The sequence below is a fragment of the Plectrocnemia conspersa genome, unplaced genomic scaffold (assembly GCF_051122295.1).
Source record: "Plectrocnemia conspersa isolate PC_06_02 unplaced genomic scaffold, ASM5112229v1 ptg000013l, whole genome shotgun sequence".
NCBI classification, from domain to species: domain Eukaryota; kingdom Metazoa; phylum Arthropoda; class Insecta; order Trichoptera; family Polycentropodidae; genus Plectrocnemia; species Plectrocnemia conspersa.
The window spans coordinates 5,355,859-5,380,101 of record NW_028277177.1 but is presented as its reverse complement, the minus strand read 5'-3'; the positions used below and the strand labels follow the sequence as shown (position 1 = coordinate 5,380,101).

The following is a 24,243-nucleotide window of genomic DNA, read 5'->3' as shown; positions in this document are numbered from 1 at the left end:
AATCAAAATAATTATGAAAATCGTAATTGCAACAATAACTTCGATAATAGTCGCAATAACTATCGGTATAATTATAATCGGTATAATAACAACCGCAATCAATATGATTCTAATCATGAATTCCATAATAACCGTAATCAGCCAAACAATAATAGATATAATAATAATCGTAACTCTCTGTATGCAATTAATAAATACCTTCGCGGTAATAACAGAAATTGTAATGAACGCATTAACAAAAATCAATCGTCAGGAAACTCAGGAAACGAGTCCAATTCCATGATAACTGCCGATCATCGGAACGAAAAACATGTTCAGGCAGAACGCGTCAACAATGAAATAAAACATGTAAAATTTTATACTAATCAAGCAATTAACGGTTATCTAGACTTATTAATAGATACTGGTGCGGATATATTAATAATAAAATTAAATTCTTTACATCGCGATGAAAAAATAAACAATCAATAAAATTAAGAAATTGACGGGGTAAATAAAACTACTAAGCCATTAAAAACTATCGGAACTGTAAAAATAAACTTTAAAGATATCGGGATTAATCAATTAATGCGAGTTGTACCTAATAAGCATACTAACATATCTCTCGACGGAATATTAGGAAATGATTTTCTATCAAGACACAATGTCACTATTAATTACGCTACCAAACTAATTATATACCAGATATAAAGATAAAAGAAGGCGTTTTTATTTCACATGTGATTACTACAGTTCAATCAGATAACAAAGCTTATGCAACCATTCTTAACACAAACGATCAGAGAGCCACAATTTTTAAAACTCACGTCACATTAGAACCCTTTTAAGAAAAGGAAAGTTTTCAATTTTTCGCATGTAACCGAAAACAAATCGCGTCGCGACAAGATAAAATTATCTCACAATTACGTATGTCCCATTTAAACAAAGAAGAGGCTAATTCAATTATAAATTTATGTAGTGAATTCCAACATATTTTTCACCTCGAAGGAGACATTTTAAGCACTACAAATATGATGAATCATAAAATTCCTATAATTTCTCAAACGCCAATCTATACAAAATCATATAGGTATCCAGAAGTACACAAGGCAGAAGTTGAAAGACAAATTAACGATATGCTCACCCTGCTCTGTACCTCAGCGGTGAACGGACGCATCCGCGCCTGCTCTCGCTGCCGTTCAAAGCTCCAACCCCCCACCTGCGACCATTTGCAACAACTACGACGCCTGAGACATTGCCGGCGCGATGAAGAAGGCGCTTACGCGCAATCGTGCGGTGGGTACGTTAAAAGCGTACCTATCGCCATCAGCAGAACAAGAATGGCAGATGCCAAAGAAAACTGCCCGACCCTCTACTGATGCCAACCTGTTGCCGACTTAGTCATATCAGGTAAGACAAATTCCCCGAAGTTGCCGGGAGTAAGCACACAAGAGTGCCACCTGTCATCATGGAGGTGGTTGGCACACATCTCCAGACCATCGACCTCATCAAGTCGATGACCAAATCCGGTAATTTTACCCTCCGCTACACCGGAAGAGGTAATGTTTCCATCCAGTGTGCGACGCTCGAACTACGAGCGACCCTGATGGATGGTTTGAAGGGCCGCCGTGCCTTTCACACCTTCACTGCCGACGAAGACAAGACAGTTAAATCTGTCTTGAGGGGGCTTCCTGAGGTTCCCGTTGAAGAAATCGCTGCTGATTTGGAGCGGCAAGGACTAAGCGTCGTCAAAGTAACGGCGATGAACACCGAGGCAGAGACCTCCTCGCGGCTCTACCTGACGCAATTTTCCGCTGAGACGACGGTGACGTCCATTAGAAACAGACGGTACGATTGTTTCACTAAGACCACGCTTGAAAAATACAAGCGTAATAAGTCGCACGCGACTCAATGTTTCAGATGCCAGCAGTATGGCCACGCTGCGAGGAACTGCCAACGAGACTCCAGATGCGTGAAATGCACAGGAAACCACGCCACTTCCGAATGCACTAAAAAAGACCGAGAGACGCCAGCAACCTGCACTGGATGCAGTGGAAGTCACCCGGCCAACTATCCTCGAGGAAAGAACGCGGAGGAGACTAAATCTCCCCCCGCCCCGCCAGCTACCGCCATAGAACCCCGCAGGAACGCAGAGGCCTCCACCAAGGAGCGTTTTGCGAAGGTCCTGGAGGACCTCGCGGGGGCAATAGAAGCCCAAGAGCGGGAAAGAAGGAATTACAATCGTTCCTAGTGAAACTGGAGGAGCTTTTCGAGGAAAAGCACCTAACGAAACCCGGGCCAGCAGCCCCGCAAATTACCAACGAACTTGACCGGCGCTTCAGGGCGATCGAAAGCCGACTTCCCCCCCCCTCATCAAGGACAGGTGCGAAGCTGAAAAGCTAATTTCCCTAAACCCGACTCTCGAAAAAGCGGGCCTAAAGGCGTCACTCCGCGGACTTAAGAATCCGCGAGTGATAATTCACGACACTTTCAGAAACGACACAAACGAAGAGATAATGAGTTCGCTTTACGAACAGAACCTAGAATCGGGAATCAGCAAAGAGGAGTTCCTTAAGAACTCCTCCGTAGTCACAAGATTAAACACGCGTGCTAAGGATCGCACGCACGCCGTCGTCTCCCTACCACCCAGAATCCGGGACCACATCAGAGTGGTCCGCTGCTACCGGTGCCAACTATACGGGCACACGATGACCAGGTGCAGGGCTGAAAAAGCCTCCTGTAACTGGTGCGGTGGAACCGCCCACGAGGCCGGCGAATGCCCCAATAGGGACAAGCCGACCAACTGCGCCACCTGCTGCTGTCTGAGATGACAGCACGAATCCCCGGCCCACAAGGTCGGAGACCGGACTTGCCCGGCCTATAAGGCCGCGCTCGCGAGGGAACTTTCAAACACCGATGGATAGCTTACAAATCAATCTAAAGGACGTCAGGATCGCCCAACAAAATCTCCACCATTGTAAGGACGCGATGGCGGAATTCGAAACAAACATAACAAAACACAAAACCGATGTAGCCCTCATACAAGAACCATACATCTGGATGGGGAAAACGACTGGAGTCGGCGCGCGGGCCAGGATCTTCGAGATTCAACCCGCGGGAGCCTCGATAGCCGTCTTAAACCCGGCGCTGCGAGTCACTCTTTTGACGCAACTGTCGAACGAGTGTCGCGCGGTCGTCCATCTTTCAGCGGAGGGAGTCGACATGTATGCAATATCGGCATACTTTCGATTCGGGGACTGCATCGGCACACACATAGACGGCCTCACGACGACACTTAACGCCCTCAGGGGAAGACACGTCATAATCGGAGGAGACTTCAACGCACACTCGACAATCTGGGGCGATCCAGACGAAAAAAAGTACAACAAAAACTCGGTAGTGAACCGGCAGATGGAGGACTTCGTCATCGCCAGCGGCCTCACGGTCGCGACGAGCGAAGGCCCCTCCGAATGTAGTTACTACGGCCCGACCGGAGAATCAACACCAGACGCGACCTTCTACAGCCTCGGACCGCACCTTAAACTAGCAGACTGGAAGATCCACACGGAAGCGTGCCTCTCGGACCACAGACTCATCACCATGAGAATCTGCCGCGAGCGAAGCGAGAAGACAGAAACCTCGCGAACAAAAGGACGCGCAGCCCTCCCCGGACGTTTCCGAATCGCGAAAGCGAACTGGGAAAACCTAGCGAGAGACCTGCAGACGGAGCTCGACAGAGCCGCGAGGACGCTCCGGCCCGGCCCCGAAGCCTGCGCCGAGGCGCTCCAGACGGCTATAATCGCAGCCGCCGAAAGAAACCTGCCCAGAAGCAAGCCCCAGCCCCCACGCAAATCTCTACTGAGCTGGTGGACCCCGGCCCTCACGGAGGCCCGTAAAAAGGCCAACCGAGCTCACCGCCCCTACGCAGCGGCGGTGAAGGCCCGAGGGTCGAGGACGATCACGGCTGAAACCCCGAAAGACGACCCCTTCAGGGCAATAAAGCGAGAAATGAGGGACAAAATGAACAAATATAAATCCCTAATAAGAACGGCTAAAAGAACCCACTGGAGGAATTTCGTTGAACGAGAGAGCGCCGAGAACACGTGGGGTGGCCCATACCGCTGCGTTAAGATGAGCAGCAGAGCGGCGATCTCGCTAGCAGACGTGAAGGACAGAAATGGAATTTGCGCAATCGACTCGCGGCAGGCAGCGGTGAACGTCCTTGAGGCACTGCTACCCGAGGACCGAACCGAAGAAGACACGGTCGCACAAAGCACGATCAGACGGCGACTACGAGAGGAGGTCGACACCCGACAATCGGAGCCGATCAGGCGGCTCGAGATCGAGGAGGCCCTTAAGCGCACGCGAGAGGGCACGGCCCCGGGCCTCGACTGCGTGACCACCACGATAGTTAAAAAATGTTGGGAGACAGTAGGACCGGTCATCAAAATCGTTTTCGAGGAGTGCCGTTCCGCGGGAGTCTTTCCGAGCTGTTGGAAGCTCGGGAAGATGGTGATTCTCACTAAACCCGGGAACAGGGACAGGACAAACCCGAAGGCGTACCGACCGATCACGCTTCTCTCAACCATAGGCAAGCTCTTCGAGAAAGTCATTTGCCAGAGACTCGAAGAGCATCTTAAACAAGGTGCATTCGCCCTGTCTTCCAGACAATATGGGTTCCGCCCCGGTAGGGGCACCGAGGACGAGATCAATTACGCCAAAAGTGCAACAGAGCAGTCCTCGGAACGTTACGTCGTCGGAGTGCTCCTCGATATCTCGGGGGCCTTCGACAACGCTTGGTGGCCAGGAATAGTAGAAAAGCTTCGCAATAAGAGGATACCCTCTGACCTCCTCAAGGTCATAAGGTCATACCTGTCCGACCGCCGCGTCGTAATAGACGCCGGCGCGTCGCTCGTGTGGAAAAATCTGGAAAGAGGATGTCCTCAGGGCTCTGTCCTGGGGCCATTCCTATGGAACGTACTCTTCGACGACGTCCTCAACGTCGCACTTCCGTCGCGATGCGAACTGATCGCATACGCCGACGATTTGCTGCTCCTCATCCGAGCCGACTCCGGGAGAGAAATGGCGGAGAAAGCGAATTTCGCTCTCGCCGCCGTCCACACGTGGGGCACGGAGAACAAACTCTCCTTCGCCCCTCACAAAACTGAAGCAGTTTTCCTCAAGGGGAACCTGACGAGCACACCTCGTGTCCACATGGACGGCCATAAAATAAAAATTGTCCAATCTGCACGCTACTTGGGCGTGCAAATCCGCCAAAACTTCAATCCCGACGTGCACATTCGGCACGTCGCACAAAAAAGCCGCGACGCCTTAGGCAAGATCGCGAGGTTGGGAGGCCTCAGCTGGGGCCTCAACTTCAGGGCGCGGGTGGTCATGTACAAGGCCATCTACGTCCCCATCGTCACGTACGCCGCGAGCGCATGGGCCGCAAAAGCGGCAAAGGGTCTCCCTCAGAGATTGCTGCTGAGGACTCAGACCGCCCCGTTACGCTTCACGACCACAGCATATAAAACTGCTCCGAACGCGGCGCTCCTCACGCTCGCCGGGGTCGAGCCCATCGACCTTACGGCGCAGTACAAGGCCGCCGTGTTTCATCTTAAACAAGGCAGAGATGCCGAGATCGACGGGAGAAAATTGACTCCTCCAGGCGGAGAGCCCACCCCCGCAGCTAGGTTGGCCCTGATCAAGAGACTCGGGAGGGCGGTGGTGCTCGAAGCGTGGCAGGAAAGATGGAGGCTTGCCGACACCGGCAGGCTGACATACAGGTTCCTTCCGGAAATTGCCGAGCGGCTGAAGAGACACTGGCTGACACCGGACTTCGAAACCACCCAATTCATGACAGGACACGGAGCATTCCGGGCTTACCAAAACCGCTTTGGGTTTAGCGCCGAAAAAGGATGCCCGTGCGGAGACGACGTCCAGGATTCCGAGCACGTCCTGTGGGAGTGCCCGAAGCTCGAAGGTGAAAGAGCCGCGCTATTCGCGGCCCTAGAGCTCAAAGAAGAGGGCCCTCCGACTCACAGAGACATGGTGGCCACAAAGAAGAACTTCGAGTCGTTCCGCAAGTTTTGCAAGGCATACGCCTGCCGAGAAGACGTCCGTCCTCCGTAGGGCGGGCGCCCATCACCAACAATAAGAGAACCTTCCTTCCCTGAAAAGTCTAGGTACAAATAATAAAAACACAGCTCGCGCGCCGGATTCCGACAACGACCTGACGCGCGACGCTCGCCAACTCAAAACGCCTATTACTAACACTTGCTTAATAATTAACATAGCAAAATAATATGTTAACTAACCCAGAACCCAATTTAGTTTCAGAACAGGTGCAGCCGTACGTGAGACGACACCTCATAATTAACCAATGCCATTTCTCCACAGCCTCAGAGTCTTAAACTCTACACAAATACACGCGTCACTAGCTGACTAAACAAGACGACACATCAGAACACGACGGACGCACCTCGCCACAAAAACGACGACAGGGGCGGGGCTCGCAATGTAAAGAGCGAGCCTCCCCCGTTACACGAAATTTGGATACAGTCTGCCTTCTGCAGCGTACAATCGAACACGCGAGCGCGACAGCGCGCTACCAACACACACATCTCTTCCTAGAGACACAAAGCCAGCGGAGCACGACCACCCCGCTGCCTTTACCCATAACCAGAACATTCCTTCCTCTGTCTCCAACAAAAGATAGTGATGCTGGGAGACCATCAGTAGCTCCGGACCGGGATACCGGTCGCAGCCGTCCATCGGGACGACTCCGGCCGAGACGTGGAAGCGAATCATCGGCTTGTTCGATGGGAAGCGGTTGTGCTCAGTGCTAGGGTTGCAAAAGAGCCGATAGGTAAGGACTTATACACAACCTGAGGATGCGGGTGGGAGCGCCCGGGAACCCGTCGTATCCTCCAGGAAATCCGAACTAAGGCCGGAAAGTGCGCTAGCAAAATTGAAATTGCTTTGATGATGGTCGAGTATCTTGATGACCTCTTCTAAAGAAGACATTCAACTCATGACGTGGAATTCCCGTGGGATCCGAAACAAAACCGGAGAGCTGGAGCTGTTTATCAGTGAGTACAAACTTGATATTGTCGTAGTCACCGAAACTTATCTAAAACCACATGTTAACGTATATTTACCTAACTTTGCCTGCATTCGGAGGGACCGACCCTCAAGGCCAGGCGGAGGGGTCGCGATATTTGTTAAAAAATCGATAAAACACACATGTATTAACACTAACACTAATAACCTAGTAACCGTCGCGATTCAAATTATTCATAAAAATAAAATAATAATAATTGCTGCGGGGTATAATTCGCCTAGTGACGAGCTGCTCCGGAGTGATCTAGATTATATGGATAAAAAATTGCATGATGTTTTTCAACGGCTGGACAAACATAATCTAAAATTACAAGCCGATAAATGTGAATTTATGAGACATGAGGTGTCTTATCTTGGGCATATAATTACACAAAATGGAGTCTGAGCAGACCCATCCAAAATTTCATGCATTAGGGATTATCCAAAACCCAATAGTATTAAACAAATACAATCATTTTTATGATTAGTGGGATATTACTAAATTAGGAACAGGAAGACGATTATCGGGACAAACAAAAGAAGTTGGTGTTACATTGAAGAATTTGAACTAAATATTGGCAATTATAATATAATTAGATGTGATTCTAATTCCAGACATACAGGAGGTGTTATACTGTATATTAGAAATGATATAAAATTCAATACTATATTTAAAAATAATCAAGATAAGACATACTGGTCTATCACAGTTAAGATTTTTATTGAAAAAATTCCCATAATATTATGTATAGCATACAGATCTCCAAATAGTAATCCGAATATATTCATAGAATTTATAAATAATATTGCAGAATGGAGTTTTGATCAAATTTTGGATACTGTTTTAATTGGAGATTGGAATTTTAATTGGAACAAATGTGAAGATTTTTACACAGCAAAATTAGAAAAAATATCAAATATATTTGGTTTAAGACAATGTGTCAAAGAAAATACAAGGACTAATAATAGATCGAGCACATTAATAGATTTAGTATTTACCAACAACAAAAAAATTTATTGTGAAGTAAAATCAACTCCAAGAATAACTGACCATTCAATTGTATATATTTATATAGAAAAACATAATGAACTTAAGTTTAAAAAAACAAAAAAAATTGATATAATTAAAAAAATTAATTTTAATAAATTAAGATTAGAATTACAAAAATGTGACTGGAATGTAGATAATATGGATGTTAATAGGATATGGAACAAAATTTATAAGAATATAGTAGATTGTAAAACAAAAAGTCAATATAATTTTAAAAAGGAATATCGTTACAACCCAAAACCGTGGTTTAATGATGATGTTAAAAATGCTATAAAGAAAAGAGATGAGTCATACAAAATTTTTCAAATATTAAAAACAGAACAAATAGAATATAAAGTCTTTAATGAAAAATGGAAAACATACACACAATGTAGAAATATGGCAGTCAAAGTATTAAGAATGGCTAAAAAGAAATGGTATGAAAAATTGATAGATGAAATACAAAATGATCCAAATAAGATGTGGAAATCAATAAAACAATTAATTAATCCAACTCAGAAAAACGACATAATAAAAATGGAAATTAATGGAAATATATATCAAGATCCTTATATAATGGCAGAAAAGATGAATACATATTACATTGAGAGCATAGAAGAAATTGTAAATTCAATACCAAGGATTAGTAATTTAGTACAATATAATAATAAAACATTAATTGTAAAATTTAGTAAATTTAAATCAGTATCATTAGATGAAATTCATAACATAATATGTAAATTTAAAAAAGGAACTAGTACTGATGAACTAGATATAAATATAATTAAAGAAACATGGGAAATAATAGGAACTAAATTAAATTATTTAATAAATAAAGCACTCTCATTAGGAGAAATGCCTGAAAATTTAAAGATTGCTACTATTGTACCTATACCTAAAATAAAAAATAGTAAAAAAGTTGAAGAAATGAGACCAATCAACATGCTACCGTGTATAGAAAAAATAATAGAAGAAGTAGTAATCAAACAATTAAAGGAATTTATTACTTCTCAAAACATAATATGTGAACAACAATCGGGATTCAGAGAAAAGCATTCCACTGAAACTGCATTACAAGTAGTGATAAATGATTGGCTGTTGGCTAAGGATACAAACAAAATCATTGGAGCAGTTTTCTTGGATTTCAAGAGAGCCTTCGAAACAATAGACAGAGAAATAATGTTGAAGAAATTGGAGAGTATAGGTATAAGTGATATAGTTTTGAGATGGTTTAATAATTACTTATATAAAAGAAAACAAAAAGTTAAGATAAATAATGTATGTTCTGAAGAGAGGTTAGTGTATTATGGAGTACCACAAGGGTCTAAATTGGGACCATTGTTGTTTGTTTTATATATAAATGATATAGTTAATAACGTAAGAAAATGTAAAGTTCATCTATTTGCGGATGACACATTGATCTATTGCATGGGTGATAACATTGAAGAAGTTGTGAGTAATTTGAATGATGAATTAGGTGTGTTAGAGATATGGTTAAAGAATAATGTACTTAAATTAAATGAGAATAAAACTAAATGTATGTTTATTAATTATAAAAATGTGTTAGATGATAGTACCAAAATAGTAATAAATAACTCTAATATAGAAATAGTGGATAATATAAAATATTTAGGAGTAATTGTTGATACAAAATTAAACTTTAAAGAACATTGTAATTACATATTAAAAAAAATTAGTAGAAAAATAGGTTTATTATCTAGATTAAGAAATATATTAAGTATAAATACAAAAAAATTAATTTACAATAGTATAATATTGCCCCATTTTAATTATTGTGCAACACTTTTAAATATGTTGAATAAATTAGATAAACAAATGTTGCAAAAATTACAAAATAGGGCAATGAGAGTAATCTTAAATAAAAATAGATTAACTAATTGTAAAAGTATGATTGATAGATTAGAATGGTTGAATGTTCAAGAAATATTGAGTATGAATGTTTTAGTATTTATATATAAGTTAGAAAATAATATGTTACCACACTATTTTAATAAGTATTTAATAAGAAATAAAGATGTACATAAATATAATACTAGAAATAGAGAAAATTTAAAAATAATTAAGTATAAGAAAACGAGTACGGCTAGGGGAATTATGTACGGAGGTTTTAATTTATATAATAGTCTTCCAAGAGAAATCCGAAACAGCAAAAATATAACGGGTTTTATAAATGGAATAAAAAAACACCTTCGTACATATAGAAATAAAATATTATAATATTAAGTCTTTATTATTGTATATTTTTTCTTTCTGTTATGTATTTTTTATATATTTTTATATATGTTTACTAAATTTGTTAGATGTAAAGATTAGCTATTAAGCTAAATAAATTAATAAAATAAAATAAAAAAAATAAATAAATGTATATAAATATTTAAAAAAGATGTACGAAACCAACGATTTGGTAATTATTGTTAAAATAATAATCTAGTCAAAATATTTGTGAGTAAAGTAATATGTGTATTTTTAGTTTGTACCAAAAGTTGGCGGTCAGAAAGATACAAACAATCGTTTGGGAATTTAAAATAACGGAACATGTGTAGCTTTAGGTTCTCCGAAAAAATAATTAGAATTTGAAAAAATAGAATTATCGTCGATGACTTTGACAAATCGGTGTTTAGAAAATGCATCCACAATTTTCATTTAATGAATAAGCAATTCCCGATGATTAAAACAATTTATCCTGTTGTGAAGAAACCGATATTGTTTGTAGGATCAGAGAAGACATTGGGTAGAATAGTCGTTAAAGATCTAGGGTTAAGTGGGCAAAAACACGCGATAATTATTCATATTTAAAAAAAAAAGTGAAATAGTATGCAAAAGAATATTTTTTTTAAGAGAAGTTTCCAGATATAGACAACAAGGAAGGCCAATTATATATACTGATGAAACATATGTTCACTCTACACACATTTCATCCATTGCTTGGAGCGATTCATCGAGTAACGGTATTCAGAAGCCTGTATCAAAAGGGTCTAGATTCATAATAGTACACGCTGATGGTGAGGAAGGATTTGTACCGAATGCACTTTTAATTTACAAATCGCATGTAAAGACAGGAGAATATCATAATGACATGAATTATGAAAATCGTATAAAAACGGAAATGTTAATTCCAGTGCTAGAGCCCAGATCAATGGTGATAATTGATAATGCATCATATCATAATAACCATTAGTTAAACCCATCTACAATATTAAATTCCAAAAAGGCTGTGTGGCGACCACACAGTTTGAAAGGGTATGAAAACTTACGTTAACACTAGATTTACGAAACCCGTCAATTTGACGGATTTGACTTTAAAAATACAAAAAAGATTTTTTTTATACCCCAATCAAAATGTGTTGGTTATTAACAATACAATCATACGCATATATATCACTAGCCCTTTTTTTATTGCCCTTTTAATTTAGTGGTAATGTGTTGTATATACCTATTTTTACTGACACCCCATCCTGTTATGAAAAGACCCATTGTTTTCCTCCCTTTGCTTGCTCTGATTATGTGCATCGATGCACTGTTACCCTCAGACTTGTATGCACATTATTAGGTCATTGCTTTCTAAATTTGACTGAAATAGGACAACAACATATAAAAAATAAGATATGTCATCAGTCCTGGCCTAGCAAGCGACTGTTGAACATCGAACACGAAAGTGAATTTTGAAGTGAATTTTATTTGAAAAAACTCGTTTGCTGTGTATCGCGTGTGAAATATATGTACTGTTATTCGATTTGTGATATATATTTTTGTGATTTACGTTTTACTTTCTAATTGAAAATCCTGAGGTATGTTTTTCGAAAACATTTTCATATACTTATATTTATTATGAATATAAATTTATATTTACTTTTTAGAGTACACATTATATCTATTGCGTATCAAAAAGATTCTGATTCGACCTATTTTTGTGTGAATTGAGTTTTATTTTTATTGAGTGATAGAGCTTTACTTTCTAACTGAAATCGAAATTTCCCAGGTGGGTAATTTGAAAATCTACAATATATTTATTTTTATTATAATAAAAAATATATGTTCATTTATTTTGTAAAGGTTAGCTGTTATGGACAAACATCTAAAAAAAATGAACTACTACAAAAAATAATTCGTATAAACGAAGACGTATCTGATACTGAATCAGATGCACAAGTTACTGAACTATGTGAAAGCGATGATGAAATTGCGGAAGAAAACACTGAAAGTGAACTTTCCGATAGCGAAGATGAACATTTTCGTAATATATGTCGTAGCAAGACAACTATGCGTATTCCTTCAGAATCTGAAAGCGAAAGTAATATGGATATTGCTGAGAGATCTTATAATGAGAACAATTTGACAGAAAAATCTTCTGATGGGACTGTATGGCAAATATTAGAAGCAGGTGGAGAAAGTGGTAGACCATCAGCTTACACTATATTCAACGATGTCTCTGGTCCCACTGCCTATGCTAAAAGAAACATCATGCTTGGAAATGTAAGTAGTGCATTCCAGCTCATAATTTATCATAATATAATGGATTATATCAAAACTTGCACTGAAACTGAAGCATGCAAAGTTTTGAAAAAGGATTAGACTATTACAAACTCTCAATTACGGGCTTTTCTGGCACTTTTATATGCCCGGGGAGCATATGAAGCAAAGGCTTTGAAAGCTTCTTATTTATGGTCTAAGAAATGGGGACCTGCCTTCTTTTCGCAAACAATGCCCAGGGACAAATTTATGGAGATTCTTAGATTTATCCGTTTTGATAAAAGAAATGAACGAAGCCAACGCTTGAAAACGGATAAATTTGCTTTAGTTTCCACAATCTGGAATAGATTCATTGAAAACAGTCAAAATTGTTACAAACCTGATGCAAATATTACAGTAGATGAGCAATTATTTCCAACAAAAGCTAGATGCCGATTTCTGCAGTACATGCCAAATAAACCAGACAAATTTGGCATAAAATTCTGGTTAGCATCTGATGTAAAAAGTAAATATCTCATAAATGGTTTCCCATATTTGGGTAAAGATGAAACGCGAACTACCAATATACCTTTAGGTGAACATGTTGTGCTCAAACTTGCTGACCCATATTTAGGTTGTGGGCGAAATATTACGACTGACAATTTTTTTACTAGTCTTTCACTAGCAAAAAAATTACTTATGAAAAAAACTACTTTAGTAGGAACTATACGTGGAAATAAAAAAGAATTGCCGAAAATTGCAAAAGCTAAAAATGATGATATGATTCGATTTTCATCAAAACTGTATAAAACTGAAAACTATGTTCTCACAATTTATAAAAGCAAACCTAAAAAAAAAGTATTATTGCTAAGTTCAAGGCACAAAACAGTAAAAATAGAAAACTGTAATAAATTTGTCCCAGAAACGGTAGCATATTACAATAAAACCAAATGTGGAGTGGATGTTGTGGATCAAATGGCGCGGAAATATAGTGTGAAAGCAGGATCTCGTAGATGGCCTCTACAAGTTTTTTATAACATCTTAGATTTAGCGGCGATAAATGCATGGATTCTATATAAAGAGGTTACTGGAGTAAACATATCAAGAAAAAATTTTATTTTTCAATTGGCCGAAGAGCTAGCAGATGACAACAGAGATGCCCCCGGTACTAGTGCCAACCTACCGTCCAAAATTTCAAATGTCCGTAATCGTAAGTCTTGCCAAATAGGGTTTTGTAAAAAAAATAGATCTAACAATACTTGTAATAAATGTAAAAAATATGTATGTGGAAAATGTACGTTGAAAATTGATATTATATGTAAAAAAATGTAAGAAATAAAATTATTATAATAAAAATACGTTGTTTTAAAATTAAATTAAATAGTTTCATTATAATAAATGTAGTTTTAATAAACCCGTCAAAATGACGGATTTCAGTAAAAAAAGGTATATATCTAATGTCAGTAAATCTAGTGTTAATATACTGTGAAACAAAATGACCATCCATCAACAAGGAAACAAGACAATAGCGTAAATGATGGACCACACACAAAAGCTCTCGACCAGAAGAGATCCTATAAAAAACACGAGTGTTGTTCTTACTGTAAATATTCTCAGTCATTGGGAGAATATTTCTTTGTTGCGAAGCGGTCACGGATATAATAAATCACCGGATCCACAAAATTCCCGTTGCAATGCAATACGACCTTGGGCAATGCCCATCAAGCGATGAAATGTTGATGAAACGCGCTTGCGCCGATGTATGATGTAAACATTCATACATAAAAAAAAGTTGGAAGGAATTATGAATCACAAATGATTTATTCAAGCTGTATTTCTATTCAGTAACTATTGTCATGGAGATAAATTTTCGGAAATATTTTCAGTGCTCAGATTCGACGATCGTTTGACCAGAGAAGACAAAAATCAAACGGAAATAAAATAAATTGTTTTCGATAAATTTGTAAATTCATGCAAAGTTAAGCTCAAATCTTACATCAAAAAAACAGAAAAAGCACTTGTAATTTGGATTGAAGATTTATCTCAAAAACGATTTCCCTTATGTGGATATTTAATTAAGGAAAAAGCTCTTCTGTTACATGAACAAATAAAGCAGCAAGCATAATTCACTTCACCTTATAATGCTTAAGTATTTACTGCTAGCAAAGGATGGCTGACTGGATTTTTCAAACGATATTCATTCCATAACGGATTAAAGGTGAAACTGCATCAGCCAATGAAGGAGCAGCCTCTATTTATTCGGAGTTTATCAAAATTATTGAAGATGGTGGCTATAGCCCCGATCAAGTTTTCAACGCAGACGAAACAGCATTATTCTGGAAAAAAATGCCTAGTCGAACATATATCGCAATGGCCGAGAAAAAAGCAAGCGGATTTAAAGCATGTAAAGATCGAGTATCAATAATATTTTGTAGCAATGCATCGGGTGATCGAATGTTGAAGCCCTTTATGATAAATCGATCACTAAGACCACGTGCTTTAAAAGGCAAAAATTTAAAGCAGCTGCCAGTTTATTGGATGGCCAATGCAAAGGCTTGGGTAACAACTGCTGTATTTACCGAATGGTTTAATGATTGCTTTGTACCTGAAGTTGAAACATACTTGAGGCAGAAAAATCTCGATTTCAAGGCTTTATTATTAAAAGATAATGCACCAGGTCATCCATATTTAGAACATTCAAATGTGAAAATAGTGTTTCTTCCACCCAACACGACATGCCTAATTCAGCCACTAGATCAGGGCATCATTTCCACTTTTAAAAAGTATTATATTAAGAACACTTATCGACATATACTGGATAAACTAGAGAATGATATATTAACTGTACCTGAAGTTTGGAAAAAGTTTTAAATTTTGGACTGTATAAATAATGTTTCATGTGCTATATCTCAGATAACTCCACACACTTTAAATTTTTGTTGGAAAGCAATTTGGCCCAAATGTGTTACAGATGGCGAAATAATAAATACTTCGACATTGTCATCTGAAATCATTAATTTGGCAAATCAACTTGGTGGAGTGTCGTAGAGCTTCATCAAATGATGGTGGATAAAGCAAGAGCTGAATTCTCAAGGATATTGACCACATATTATTTATGTTGCATTAAATATATCACAGATATTGATATGACACGTTTGATCTCAAAAGAAGAGGGAATCGACCTGATGGTTGATGATTCCATAGTTGTAGGAGATATAGTGAGAGCGAAATACATTGAGATGAAACAAGCTCCTTGAGAGATATCATATTTTTTGATCGCATTTCAGGCCGTCTATGGAGCTTTTGCAATGTGTAAGTTTACAAAGTTAATAGTTAGAACGTATTACATTTAAAAAGTATATTGTTATCCATAACAACTGATGGTGATCCATCTATGATTGGAAAACATGTAGGATTTGTTAAACTAATGAAGAAAGAGCTTGACTGTCCACTATTATCATTTCATTATATCATACAAGAATAGAATTTATTTGCGAAGGCATCTATCTACGTAACAACTTATGGATGTAGTGGAAAAAGTGACTAAGATCGTAGATAAAATAGTAGCACAATATGCATTAACACACAGGGCACTTTAAATATTTTTTAGACGAAATTGAATCTAAATATGGAGATTTGTTGTTACATGCTGAACCTTATTATTCAAAACCCCCATATATTCAAAAACAATGAACCAAAATCGGTTCTGCCAAATATTATCTTTTTTACTTTTTGGATAAAACCACAGCACCAGGAAATGTTTATCTACACAATGGATCGCAGAAAGAAGGGAATGAAAACAGTATAAACACATTTTTATAAAAGTGCCGTAGCCATGCCATATTTACTTGTATAATTTTGTATGTCGGAACCAGCTTAATTTAAGTATGATGGAAAAAGAGAAACGATAGAACACTGCGAATCAATTCGCTTAATCAACCAAAAGATTTTACATACACTTCCAGTTTACACGTCGAAGGTAGGTCACCACTATATGCATTTATGACACAGATGAAGCAGTGAGAATGCGCATTAACCATTCGTCCAACGTGAATTGTCAGGAAGCAATAATCAAAACGATTAAGTATCACTTACCGAATACATCCATTTGCGATTCGATATAAGCATCTCCGTGAATCCATGGAAAAGGAAGAAGCTTTAGTCGCAATTAATTTGTACGTGCCACTAGAATAAAATGAATTTGTGGAACTCCTTTAAAGGAATTCGTACAAGAAGTATTTCGAAGCAATGATCGCCTGTTGTTTTGGGATAAATGGACATGTGGCTAGTCCCACTAGAGCATAGTTTCTTAAACTGGGGTCCGCGAACATTATCGTAATAATTTAAAAATTTAAATAGCGATTTTCGTAATATATTTTTGTCCCGATGGGCAAATTTCACCTCGAACATGTCTTTTAGTACACCACATGTCTTATTAACCCTATATTCAAAAACAATGAACCAAAATCATTTTTGCCAAATATTATCTTTTTTACTTTTTGGATAAAAAACCACAGCACCAGGTAATGTCTATCTACACAATGGATCGCAGAAAGAAGCGAATGAAAACAGTATAAACATATATTTTATAAAAATGCCGTAAGCCATGCCATATTTACTTTGTTTAATTTTGTATGTCGGAACCAGCGCAATTTAAGTATGATGGAAAAAGAGAAATTATAGAACACTGCGAATCAATTCGCTTTTTCAACCAAAAGATTTTACATACACTTCCAGTTTACACTGCGAATCAATTCGCTTTTTCAACCAAAAGATTTTACATTTGACACAGATGAAGCAGTGAGAATGCGCATGAACCATCCGTCCAACGTGGATTGTCAGGGAGCAATAATCAAAACGATCAAGTATAACTTACTGAATACATCCATTTGCGATTCTATATAAGCATCTCCATGAATCCATGGAAACGGAAGCTTTAGTCGCTATTAATTTGTACGTGCCACTAGAATAAAATGAATTTGTGGAACTCCTTTAAAGGAATTTGTACAAGAAGTATTTCGAAGCAATGATTGCCTGTTGTTTTGGGATAAATGGACATGTGGCTAGTTCCACTAGAACAGCGGTCGAGGAACCGGGGTAAATTACCCCAAATGGGGTAAAATTTTTTGGGTAATAGCGAAATTTTTCTAATATTTAAATTGCTATTTCATAAACGTGTTAGTATGTTTACAAACTTCAACAATTCAGCGCGATATACGGTTCGGGCCGCTAATTCTAGTTGAAGTCGAGTTTTTCGTTTAGTGTGTGCGTGATAAGCAAGAGATGCGCGTTGTGTGTGTGCGTGCTTGCATTACGTTGTTTCTTGCATCGACCACTAGAGGCGCTGCGTACGTTATAATGTTTAAACTTAGCACTCAACGGTCAGTTATGCACGGGTTTCCGACGCGTCGTTTGATTGCGTGCAATTTACTGACGAGACACATCATTTCATCATCAATCTCCACTATCAAGGTAAGCGCGATTTGAAAATTGAATTTAATTTAAATTTTTTTACCACTGTTTCCGTCACCCTTCAGATGGCAGCAAATAGGAAAAGAACATACCAGGAAGAATTCCTTAATTATGGTTTTACACAAATAGAAGACAAAGGTACGATGAAACCACAGTGTGTTATATGTTTGAAAATACTGACTTCAGAATCTTTCAAAAAAAATCAATTGAAGAAACATTTGGATAATTTGCATCCACATCTGTCTTCCAAGCCGCGAGAATACTTTGTGAATTTAGAAATGTCTGTTAAAAGACAAAGATTGGACAGCAACTTGTTTGGTACTTTTAATCAGCGTTCAGCATCAAAGGCTAGCTTTGAAGTAGCCTGGTTGATTGCCCGAAACAAGAAACCATATACTATTGGTGAAGATTTGATTAACCCTTTCAGACCTGGTGTTCATAATTATGTACATCAAGTTCATTATTTTTTTTTATGAACTTGGATCGATATTTTTTATTCACACCTAATTTTTTTAAGTCTGGCAACATTCATTAACCTTACTTAAAATTTACGTCAGCGTGTGTCGAGTTGTTCCTGAGATATTCGGTAAATTAAGACATCATGGCCGAGAAATTTTCAAAAGTACAAGGTAAGTGTATTTAAATTGATTTTTTTCACAGAACTTATAATCAAAGTTTTAAAATATTTACATATAATAATGTAGAAAGATTACAGTTGATTTATTATTATTATTTTTTGTTTCCTAAAAACATTTTTTTTAAATTTACGATCAATTAAAAATGATGTACATAATTATGTACAAATAGTCCCCATGGTTGCAATATAAGAATTAATATATTTTCGATAATGTTTTTTTTTGTACTACTCAATCGTAAATTATGCACTATAAATAATCAATTACTTATAAAAATAGCTTTTTAAATATTTTTAGAAAGAATCTACGCCCCTACAAACGAAAAGGATATGGAGGAAGTTTACGAAGAGGATTTTGAAAAAATGGCCGAATTTACAAATTTATTTGCAATTCAAAAAAATTGTAATAATTATAAAATGTCAGATAAAAATGAAATGAAAACACTTTTTGGACTACATATAGCAATAGGAACTTTAAAGTTGCCTCGAGTACGTCTGTTTTGGGATAGATCTCTTGGTATTAATTTATTTATTGATTCAATGTCAAGGGATAGATTTTTCCAATTGAGGAGTAATTTACATCTTGTAAATAATTTAGAAATACCTGCAAATAATATTGATAAACTTTATAAAGTACGTCCAATATATAATTCAATTAGAAAACGTTGTCTTGATTTACAAAAAGAAGAAAACTTATGCGTTGATGAGCAGATAGTGCCTTTTAGAGGGCAACTCTCAATAAAGCAGTATATAAAAGGAAAACCGTCACCATGGGGAATAAAAATTTTTGTTCTTTGTGGAAAATCAGGACAGATGTACGATTTTATTATTTACCAAGGTAATACGACAGAGTTAAGACTGCATCAAAAAAAAACTATGGTTTAGGAGCATCGGTCGTGCTTCATCTAACAGAGAGTATTCAACAGGAAGGGCATAAATTACGTAAAATATACGCTGCAGGAACAATACGAGTTAACAGGTTTGCTAATCCTCCATTACGATCCGACAAAGATATGAAAAAAGAAACGAGAGGATGTAGCGATGAAGTTACAAGCATAGATGGTGAAGTAGTTTTAGTCAAATGGCTGGATAGCCGTGCAGTTACACTCGCATCAAATTTCGTTGGAACTGGTGCAATTGATGAAGTTGAACGTTGGGAGAAAAAAGAAAAAAAATACATCAAAGTAAAACGTCCTGAAATTGTAAAGCTATACAATCAATCGATGGGAGGCGTCGATCTTTTAGATCAATTGATAGGGCTTTACCGAATATCTATTAGATCGAGGAAGTGGACCCTTGGATTAATTTTTCATGCGGTGGACTTGGCAATTGTAAATAGTTGGTTAGAATATAGATGTGCAATGAGAAAATTAGATATACCACATAAAAAACAATTAGATTTATTACATTTTCGGATGCGTCTTTCTGAAAGTCTTGTAAAGATGGGCAAATCTAATATTTTATCTAATAGAGGGAGACCAAGCAAAAGTTCGCCATCACCAATAGCAAAGCGATTAAAATTTGGTCAGGAAGTACGTCCTATATCGGAAATACGATATGACATGACAGACCACATGCCATTTCTCGATAATAACAAAGAGGGAAAAAGATGCAAAAATAACCGCAATAAGAGGACACATTTTTATTGTGATAAATGTAAATAACATTTATGTCTCACAAAAAAACAAAATTGTTTCGCCTAGTACCACCGCAAGTAAAAAGTTTTATTTTATTATCAATATGTTTTAAAAATAAGTTTTTAATTGTATTATAGTATAAGCTATAAAAATTATGTCTGTGTGGAATTTATTTCATTTAATTATTAAAAAAAAACTGCATCGATTTCATTACATTGTGACGCTTGAGACGGTTTGTACATAATTATGTACATATTTTTTTTTATAGTAAATATGAGAATAGAAAATTTATTTTAATGTTTTTATTTTCCTTAAACCTAAATGAACCCAAATATATCAAAAAATATTTTTTATCGCACTTAACAATAAATCAGGTCTGAAGGGGTTAATACAAAGTTCCTTAACAAGAGTCAAACTTCGATTTTTATGAAGTGTAGTATTAATGTTGAGCAACCCTAGTTAAAATATGAAGGAGAACATGGTGGAAGCATCTAAGAGTTCAACTCCAGTCATTCATGCCAAAGAGAGGAAAAACCGTAATAACGATTTACGCGGTCTACTAAACTGATATATGCATCAGTATAAAAAAAATAATTTACCCTTAGGTAGAGTGCTGGGCATGCAAAAGTCCCAATTACATTAGTAAGAGTGAATCTGTCAGCTTATTGATTTTTACAATTAAGTGAATATTGCAAGGCAGAAGCAAAATTCAAGTATTTGCTTCCAAGAAAAATTCAAACAGATAATCTTGAAGCCTATTTAGGTAAATATAGGACAATGACAGGTTCGTGTTTGAAGTTGAATCCAAAATGTATTGTTTAAGTGAGCCTTTGGATTTTTGTTAATTGTCATAATGCTGCAACCTATCTTTTTTCCAAGCCATGTTGCATTTTCTATTCATATTCCAAGAATGACATTATTCCAGATGATAGTTTAGGTTAATACAGAGTTCTTAAACAAGAGTCAAAATTAGATTTTTATGAAGGTTGTAGTAATGTTGAGCAACCCTCGTTAACTTATGAAGGAGAACATGGTGGAAGCATCTAAGAGTTCGACTCCAGTCATTCATGCCAGAGAGGAAAAACATTAACAATTTACGCGGTCTACTAAACTGATATATGCATCAGTATAAAAAAAATAATTTACCCTAAAGGCTCGGCCACATAGCAAGCGATCTGTCGCGGCGGGAGGCGATCCAGCGTTTGTCGCGGCAATCTGCGATATGGGGACGCCACATAGGACGCGATACCTTATGTGAGCGATCCATAGTAGTGCATTTTCAAAATAATTTGTGTTTCATATTGCTATTGAGTATTAGCTCAGATGAAGAATAACTCCTGCTGTTGTTAGCTTTGCAATACAGAAAGAAAAAAATACGATTTTGGGTGCATGAAATCAATAAGAAAAGAAAACAATTGGGTGAATACCACCGATTATCTATCGAACTGGAGTCACATGAAAATAGATTTTTCAAGTTTATTCGTAATAATAATTTAGTTTCGTCAATCATTTTTAAAGCTCGGCCACACAGCAAGCGGTCTGTCGCAGCGGGAAGAGATATCCGACCGCGGCGGTCTGGTTGTATTACGTGATGATGCATCAGCTCTGTCAGACAGAACGCGGTCTACCGAATTCTGCCAAACACCGTCGCGGCGACAAGCAATCCGGTTGTAAAAAATCACAAATTTTTATAGTGACCGCCTAAAAATGGATGACGAAATAGAATTGGCCATGGAGTAGACATTTGTCATTTCTAGATACGACACTTCAATATCATCCCCAAAGTAGTAATATAACAGATAGTACAATAGAAAAGGAAGATGAAAGCCTATCGTCATAGCTTTCGTCGCCTATGGCGAACAGCAATGATGAAAAGAATCAGTACCATTCCTCACTTGAAATGCGACCTCCACCTACACCGAAGAGGAAAGAAATGTTGAGCATTTCTTCAGACTCAGAGGTTGACAAGGTTATTAACTATTTACACAGCAAAAAATCAGAGAAAAAATTCAAAGAGATAATCTTGAAGCCTATTTAGGTAAATATAGGAAAATGGCAGGTTCGTGTTTGAAGTTGAATCCAAAATGTATTGTCTAAGTAAGACTTTGGATTTTTGTTAATTGTCGTAATGCTGCAACCCTTATTTTTTTATAAGCCTTTTGCATTTTCTATTCATATTCAAAGAATGACATTATTCCAGATGATAGTTCAGGTTAACAGAGAGTTCTTAAACAAGAGTCAAAATTAGATTTTTATGAAGTGTTGTAGTAATGTTGAGCAACCCTCGTTAACTTATAAAGCAGAACATGGTGGAAGCATCTAAGAGTTCAACTCCAGTCATTCATGCCAAAGAGAGGAAAAACCGTAATAACGATTTACGCGGTCTACTAAACTGATATATGCATCAGTATAAAAAAAATAATTTACCCTTAGGTAGAGTGCTGGGCATGCAAAACTGCCAATTGCATTAGTAAGAGTGAATCTGTCAGCTTATTGATTTTTACAATTAAGTGAATATTGCAAGGCAGAAGCCAATTTCAAGTATTTGCTTCCAAAAAAATTCAAACAGATAATCTTGAAGCCGATTTAGGTAAATATAGGACAATGTTTGAAGTTGAATCCAAAATGTATTGTCTAAGTGAGACTTTGGATTTTTGTTAATTGTCGTAATGCTGCAACCACTATATTTTTATAAGCCATGTTGCATTTTCTATTCATATTCAAAGAATGACATTATTCCAGATGATAGTTCAGGTTTATAGAGAGTTCTTAAACAAGAGTCAAAATTAGATTTTTATGAAGTGTTGTAGTAATGTTGAGCAACCCTCGTTAACTTATAAAGCAGAACATGGTGGAAGCATCTAAGAATTCAACTCCAGTCATTCATGCCAAAGAGAGGAAAAACCGTAATAACGATTTACGCGGTCTACTAAACTGATATATGCATCAGTATAAAAAAAATAATTTACCCTTAGGTAGAGTGCTGGGCATGCAAAACTGCCAATTGCATTAGTAAGAGTGAATCTGTCAGCTTATTGATTTTTACAATTAAGTGAATATTGCAAGGCAGAAGCAAACTTCAAATATTTGCTTCCAAAAAAAATTCAAACAGATAATCTTGAAGCCTATTTAGGTAAATATAGGACAATGACAGGTTCGTGTTTGAAGTTGAATCCAAAATGTATTGTCTAAGTAAGACTTTGGATTTTTGTTAATTGTCGTAATGCTGCAACCCCTATTTTTTTATAAGCCATGTTGCATTTTCTATTCATATTCAAAGAATGACATTATTCCAGATGATAGTTCAGGTTAATAGAGAGTTCTTAAACAAGAGTCAAAATTAGATTTTTATGAAGTGTTGTAGTAATGTTGAGCAAACCTCGTTAACTTATAAAGCAGAACATGGTGGAAGCATCTAAGAATTCAACTCCAGTCATTCATGCCAAAGAGAGGAAAAACCGTAATAACGATTTACGCGGTCTACTAAACTGATATATGCATCAGTATAAAAAAAATAATTTACCCTTAGGTAGAGTGCTGGGCATGCAAAACTGCCAATTGCATTAGTAAAGTGAATCTGTCAGCTTATTGATTTTTACAATTAAGTGAATATTGCAAGGCAGAAGCCAATTTCAAGTATTTGCTTCCAAAAAAATTCAAACAGATAATCTTGAAGCCGATTTAGGTAAATATAGGACAATGTTTGAAGTTGAATCCAAAATGTATTGTCTAAGTGAGACTTTGGATTTTTGTTAATTGTTGTAATGCTGCAACCTATCTTTTTTCCAAGCCATGTTGCATTTTCTATTCATATTCCAAGAATGACATTATTCCAGATAGTTCAGGTTAATACAGAGTTCCTAAACAAGAGTCAAAATTAGATTTTTATGAAGTTATGGCGATCCCGAGACGACCGTTCG

At 37.4% G+C, this 24,243-nt stretch overlaps 3 long non-coding RNA genes across 3 annotated transcripts in view; 1 reads left to right on the top strand and 2 right to left on the bottom strand.

Annotated features, from left to right (window-relative positions):
- LOC148227117 (uncharacterized) overlaps positions 1 to 24,243 on the bottom strand; it is a 36,829-nt gene that overhangs the window by 1,867 nt on the left and 10,719 nt on the right. The gene's annotated exons all lie outside the window — the stretch shown is intronic.
- On the top strand, positions 17,974 to 18,230 carry LOC148227119 (uncharacterized). The gene is made up of 2 exons (XR_015812142.1): positions 17,974 to 18,052; positions 18,118 to 18,230. It is a non-coding gene; the product is annotated as an uncharacterized LOC148227119 (long non-coding RNA).
- On the bottom strand, positions 18,319 to 23,050 carry LOC148227118 (uncharacterized). The gene is made up of 2 exons (XR_015812141.1): positions 20,716 to 23,050; positions 18,319 to 18,472 (listed from the first exon to the last, which is right to left on the bottom strand). It is a non-coding gene; the product is annotated as an uncharacterized LOC148227118 (long non-coding RNA).